General features: G+C 32.6%; 1 long non-coding RNA gene across 1 annotated transcript; it reads right to left on the bottom strand.

The window, feature by feature from the left end:
• Positions 1–1,520: 1,520 nt before the first annotated feature.
• On the bottom strand, positions 1,521–2,056 carry LOC146906840 (uncharacterized). Its single transcript, XR_015018217.1, has 2 exons — positions 1,964–2,056; positions 1,521–1,909 (listed from the first exon to the last, which is right to left on the bottom strand). It is a non-coding gene; the product is annotated as an uncharacterized LOC146906840 (long non-coding RNA).
• Between the last annotated feature and the right edge of the window lie 4,892 nt (positions 2,057–6,948).

Genomic DNA, 6,948 nt, shown 5'->3' with positions numbered 1-6,948 from the left:
TTTAAACAGGTTTACATATTTCAATATGAAAGATAAGATCAACAATATAACCGACAAAATAATTTGTTGGATTTCAAATTAACTCTGAGGTTGTCACACACACACACACACCCACACACACACACCAAGTCTAACGACCTTTGAGAAAATATCAAATTAAGGTGAAACTCATTCACAATCCATTCAATGAGAATCTGTTTTCATATGGTAGTTGTTTGTAAAATAAATATATAACTATTTCTAATTGGAGATGAAATTTTATTTAATTTAATCATCCATGTAATGTAATGCTACAACCATCAAATGTCCAATAGACAATTCAATAAATTTTTCATTTAATGACATTTTATTCCAAACTTACATATAAAATAACATTTTACGTCAAATTAAATTTAATAAGAGATTTAATACCTCTTAGCAAAGTAAACATACAGCAGAAAATTTAAAATGTTGATAATACAAAGAAGAGCATAAAAAAGGTCCAACCTAGAATGATTCAAATCTTTTCCACCAAACCATTCCTTTCCAAATCTTCCACTAACTGAATTGCTTAAAGTCACCAAGACAGAACTCATAAAAAATCCCATAGAACTTGAACACCAAGATAATGAAGTACAAATACTTCTCATGCTTTCAGGTGCTTCTGAGTAGAAAAATTCAAGCATTCCTCCCAATGTAAGTGTATCAGATAACCCTAATAAAATGTATTGAAACAATAACCAAAACACAGATAGTGTTTTCCCATTCTTGAATGCTTCAAGCCTCTTGGATTCAATGATTGATGCCACAAACATTGATGTTGATACTAGTGCCAATCCAATTCCCATTCTAAAAAGTGGTTTGTAGAATTTGGTGTTTGAAGCGTCTTTGTGTTTGTTCATTTTTTTGAATTGTTCAAATAAGATTATGAAAGTGAGTGATATAATAATTGGAACAAATGCTATAGATTGTGTGGGGATTGTGAAATTGTGTAGTGTTCTGTTCATGAGGTTTCCTTGTTGCACTGAGAATGTTAAAATTTGACTTACGCAACAGTTCATCATGATTGTCACTACTGCAGAAATGAGATTTCACATCAGTTGGAATCAACATTTCACATCGGGTGGCACCCGATGTAACTAAAGGTGAGGTTAAATGTCCACAACTTTTCACATCGGGTAATGATCCGATGTGATAAGTTCTTTTTCACATCGGGCAGCAAATCACTGATTTGAAATATTATCAATTAAACCAAAAGCAGAGGTTTTCACATCGGCTGTCGCAAAGAAACTGTTGTGAAATATGTATATTTCACATCTGGCATCTTTCCCACCGATGTGAAATCTCTCCCTTTTAAAAAAAATATAATTCACCCAACCAATGAAAATTTATATTATTTGAACCAAATCTGCCTGAAACTATATTCTTTCATTTTATAATAAAAATATGAATATTTAGAGTACAAAACCAGAACCAAACAAACATTATAAACAAAAAACAAATAAAAGAAAGGAATAATAAAAATATAAGAAGTGAAAAGATTTAACTACTCACAAGTCCCTTGCAATAAACAAACTTATCAATGATTCATGGCTGTGTATGACCCCTTTTTAACTCCTAAAGTTATTAACCATATACTATGATTTCAGTTAAGTACAATATGCGTGGAAGGTTTCAATTCACTAAGCCATGACATCTATATCTACTCAAGAATTCCCACACCTAAATTAATGTGGTGGGAGGAAGAGAATACTAAAAACCAACAAACCAATTATAAAATGAAAATTTATATATACCAAAGATGAACTTGATCTTTGTGTCTTTGAAGCTTGAACAGGTTGCGGTTTTGCCTGGGCAGCGGCTTCATGAGAATTCTCAATGTTGGACCCAATATCATATACAAAATGAAATTCTTAACATCCACTAACTACTGTAAAAAAAAAATTAAGCACATCAAAATAAAGGGTGGGAGGGGACAAATTACCAATCATTGCTCCTTGCTCATGAACAAGCACATCAAAATCTTTGAAGATCTCATTTACTTCACCTATCCGCTGCTGGATTTCTTGAATGCCTTTTTTTCTTTCCTCGATGATAGCCTCATTGAAGGAAATCTCATTATCTAAGGATATTACCTCCTGTTTGCAGAATGAATAATGGAGGAGTTAAGAAACTAAAACAATCAAATGGTTAAATTTGAAAAGTGAAGTTTTTCATCAAATTTAATTTCATGTGGCAGAATACTCTGCCATTGATCATGTCAACAAATTCTTCACGCCAGCCAGAAAACTTATAAGAAAAAGTGAACTATAATTCAACCATATTTATAAGAACACTTGCAAACATCACAGAAATACGAAAATAAAAAGTAGAGAGGGAGCAAGAACATTAAACATAAAAGTAATCTTCTGTTACCCTATTGCTTCTTGAATAATTTTTCAATAGTTTGAGCAGTGTCTCAGCTCCGAGACAATCACTTAATTGCAAAGTATTACTTGGTTTAAATTTTTTAGAAGATTTCCACCCTAGGTTTGATTTTTGCTGTTGTGTACTGCACTTGAAAGCGACAGTAGGGAATTCTTCTCGAAGGTAAGATGGTAAAAGGGGAGAAGAAGGTGATCAAGAAACTTACCAATTTTATTCAAAAGCAATACATGACATTTATCAGTTCCCGCTTTCCTCACCTTTTTTTCTATGTTAACACAACGAGTACCCAAGGGATCCCGGACATTAAGGACCTCTAGTATGACATTAGAAGCTGCAATAACCTGATCCAACTCACTAGCAAAGGCCCTATCTGAACTATCTATGGAAAAAGAAACATGAAAACATGATGAATATAAGACAAGCAGTTAAGTAACGCAAAAATATTTGACCTAAACAAAATTTGCAGCAAATGTAAGATAAAAATACCTTTATTAGTCTTCGCAACAGTGGGAACACTTTCAGTATTTTCTAGAGAAGTCGTTTCAACTGAATTGGAGTTATCATCATCCACTAGCAAACCCAACTTCCTTCTACGAGCCTAAAATAAGAGTTTGACATGGTTTAAGGCTCAAATTATAAGAAAAATGAAAATCATAGAATGTGTACAAAAGAATAGTATTACCATACAGGCATAACACATAACATAAATATACCTACATCTCTGAGTAGACTGTCACATCACAAAAGAATAGCTTTTTCTTGTGTATCTATTTGTTATAATTATAATTCAAGTTATTATCTATAACTATAAATCCAATAGTTCTAGTTAATTAATCAAATATCTTCACATATTTTCGTATAAAAATCATACATACGTGACTATATTACTCTTTATTAAAGAGAACAAATGATCATTTTAAGAGTGTCTCCGAAGTAACCTGAGCTTAGTTCCTAGAGATTACAAGTTTTATCAGGACAACAAGTTTTGGAAAGAAAACCAAGTGGAGCATGACACACACAATATAGCCTCTTTGGATTGACTTATCTAGTGACATCAGCATTTGTAAAACTATTTGGGCAAGCTTATTTTTTATTTTTTGAAGGAAATAGATTTTAAAGAAAAATATATTTTCGAAAATAGATTTTAGCTTTAAAGAAAATCTGAAGCTATTTATTTGTGTTTGTTTAATATCCAAAAAAAATCATTTTTTCGAAAAAAATGATGTTTAATTAGTTCATGTCTTACCTCCTTATGTTTGAAAAAAAATAGATTTTGAGAAAAGCTAATCCTAATAGCTTTTCATTTTAAAGTCAAAATAGATTTTTTTGATAAAATGATTTTTCTAAAAATCCTAAACAAACACTTAAAAATGAGAAAAGTGATTTTTTTCTTCTAAAAAAAGCTAAAACAAATGGAGCCAATAACATATATGTGAATAATTGAGTTCAAACACAATTAAAAATGAATAATTGATAACGGTGCAACATATATTTACACTAGTTAGAGATATGCTGTATGTATTAGAGATATAAAAGATTAGTTGCAAATTATTTTCACTACTGTTGGTAAAATCTCTCACTCTTTTTATATACTAGTCCTTTTCATCTCTTTATGTTTAGAACTTTGAAGTAAAAGTGTTATTCTCTATAACTTGGAAGGATGATATTAATGAAGAGTGCTTCCACATGTATTTCATTCATTAGTCTTAAGTGGTAGTGGTAATTCATAATCGCCATTATGAATTGCTAATTTGATTTAAGTGGCTATTATCCAATTGACTCAAATATTTATTGGTGACTAGTGTTCCAACATTTACTAATAACAGATATAAATTATTGCGTCTTAACATCTCATTTGAACCACTCTTGTTGTTTTACTTTTTTTTTAATAGGCAAAAGAAATTTATTCAATAAAAATACCCAAGCAAAAGAAATGCTAAAGGTATACGTAGCAAAGATACAAATGGCCAAAGTATTGAAAAGAAGAAAAAACAAAACACCAAGCCAATAACACCTCGAAATATAAAGCTATACCAGATCAGATGCTAAACTACTAGGTAAATTCACTTTTTTGAATGATAAAAAATCAGCAACCGATAGAACTATATACTATACCAGAACAAAATAAGAGACATTAGATTGAATATTATGATACTATCAGACCATGCTAAACTACTAGCCACTCTTGTTGTTTTACTTGTATTGAAGTCATTAGATTGAATACTATTCTACTATCAGACCATGCTTTTCTAGAGCACCTCTTTAGTAATCCCATCAAATGTGCAACAAATATTTACACTAGTTAGAGATATGCTTGTGTGTATTAGAGATATAAAAGATTAGTTGCAGATTATTTTCACTAGTTAGAAATTGGTTTATCTTATTAGTTATATACTGTGTCGATAACAGAAATCACAAGATTGAAACAAAACACTATGTAAGAACCCAATACTGTTGATGCTCTTGACTTAAAACCAAGTCATCTTACACTAAAATTTAGCAGAAAACAAACAACCAATTTAACTTATTTCATACACGTTTTTTTTTTTCAAACGGCTAATATTATTCAATTTAACGACCCCTCATACAAACTGAAGGAACCGGAAAACAACACAACAGAGAGGCACAAGGAACCTAGGCAACCTAGCAAAAACAAAGAACAAGGCAGGGAGCAAAGACGTCCAGCCAAAACCACCTAAAAAACAAGACAACAAACCAGCTCCCAAAAGCAAAAACAGACCCCTTGCTGCAGAGAAAAAAACACAGCCACTAGCCTACCAAAAGTGAGACTGCTAAACCTCCCGCACGACTGTTAAACCTGTGCCAACAGTAGCTGAGGCAAAACCACATAAAACCAAAAACCGCAAAACATCAGCAGAAGCAAAGTTGCGCCCAGCTGACAACAGATAAAACAAACACACACTCTTCCCCATCCGCACAACATCACCGAAAAGTCAATGGGACAATATAATACCCACATTACAACTTAGATAAATTATGTCATAAAGGAGCAAACATGCATAGCAACCATATAGCCACTAAATATGAAAAGATGTGTGAAATTTAAACTCTAAATATGCACGGATTAATAGTATTAAAATGAGTCTGATGTGATTGACAGGTTCATCAAATGTATGCATTTAATTGTGTTAAAATAACAATATAGAAGGGTTTGTTGATCAATTCTTGAAAGCTTTTCATGAATTTTGTAAAGTTTGGCATTATTTTCAAGAATAATTGATGTACTTCAAGCTTATTATCACACTCAAATTTCAGCAGACTGTACACTAGGATAATTATATTATGACTGTACACTATGCACAAACCACTTTCAGCTCAACATTACCACAAACACCTCATGTTCACAAATCAGAACCCAAAACCCCAACACACAATATTAATAAAAAGCATCCAGTTTTTAATGAATCAAAGAGAACCCATGAGGCAAATCAAATCCAAAATGATATACCAACACAAACACACATAAGGCAGAAGCGCATAACAAGAGAACCCATGAGGCAAATCAAATACACAGAAGCACATAACTAGAGAACCCACAAGGAAAATCAAATCTAAAGTGAATTTTTCGATAGGAATGGAAGAAAAATGAAAGAGGAAAACAAGAAGGAATAAAAAATTGACGAAGATGAATTTAATACCTAGTAGAAGTGGTGGTGACGAAGGGAATTCCGATAACAGTAACGGCGGCGTGAGACACATAGAAGGAGCGGCGGTGACCGAATGTTGCAACAATGATGAACGGAGATCGCGACGGTGATGCTTGAGATCGTGACTGGAGATCGCGACGGTGATGCAGAGATCGTAACGAGATCGCGACGGTGATGCTGGAGATCGTGACCGGAGATTGCGGCGATGATGCTGAAGATCGTGACTGGATTTCAAGGTGTGGTCTTTTGTTTGAGAAGATCTGACTGGATTTCAAGGTTAGGGTTTGTGTGAGTGGGGAAAATGAAATACGTTTTCAACGAAGATAGAAAAGAAAAATTGTTCAATCAAAAAGAAAAAAGAAAATAAAAATTGTTAGTGTGAAGGCTTTTCCCTTCGGGCAGTGTATCACTGAAGGGAGATATGATTCACCCAATTAACGAAAATGCCACCGTGTTGGTTTTTCCTTCAGCTATTATTCCCACTGATGGGAAAACCTGTTGTCAAATTCTTATTAATTTCAAAATTGCCACCGTATTCGTTTTCACAACAGGTATATGCCCCACTGATGTGAAATCTCTGATGTGGAATCCCTATTTTCTAGTAGTGACAAATATTGGGAGAAGGCCTATGAATGTTTTTGTTTCCTTAACTTGAGCAACACCAATGTTTTGATCCATCAATGCTTTGTTAAAAAACCTGCAAAATTATATCATTTTACATTATTATATGATTCTTTACTTCTTTTTATTTTTTTATTTCACTAGTAAATTAAAATTTGACAGGATGAAATTTTAAAGCTACAAATTCATGGTCACAACATTATAATGAACTATTTGAAAGGGTTTATAGTGGATGATTTTTTTTTTATTGTGA

This window comes from Medicago sativa, chromosome 7 (assembly GCF_051527215.1).
Source record: "Medicago sativa cultivar Bolivia chromosome 7, Bolivia_mono, whole genome shotgun sequence".
NCBI classification, from domain to species: domain Eukaryota; kingdom Viridiplantae; phylum Streptophyta; class Magnoliopsida; order Fabales; family Fabaceae; genus Medicago; species Medicago sativa.
Note: the sequence above shows the minus strand (reverse complement) of the source record. Positions and strands in the feature narration are given on the sequence as shown.